We start from the raw sequence: 259 nt of genomic DNA, 5'->3' as shown, positions 1-259 counted from the left end.
CCGCCCGCTTTTCCCGCGAGGTACACACAGACTTTCCAACCACCCACGAACTGCGCCCTCTTTCTGCAAACCTCTTGAGCCCGGGTTTTTCCATAAACATTTACCTCGCCCACCCCTAGCCTGCGAAGTTCCAAAATGGAGTCTGGGCCAAGCCAGTCCCGGCCCTGCGGTCGCTGAAAAGGTAGAGAAGCATCGGCGAGCTCCGGCCTTTGCGGGCAGACCCTCCCGGCCCTGCGGCCGCGACGCGCAGGTGCGCGCC

Source organism: Chinchilla lanigera, unplaced genomic scaffold, assembly GCF_000276665.1.
Source record: "Chinchilla lanigera isolate Chin_1 unplaced genomic scaffold, ChiLan1.0 scaffold00016, whole genome shotgun sequence".
NCBI classification, from domain to species: Eukaryota; Metazoa; Chordata; class Mammalia; order Rodentia; family Chinchillidae; genus Chinchilla; species Chinchilla lanigera.
This window is presented reverse-complemented; position numbering follows the sequence as displayed.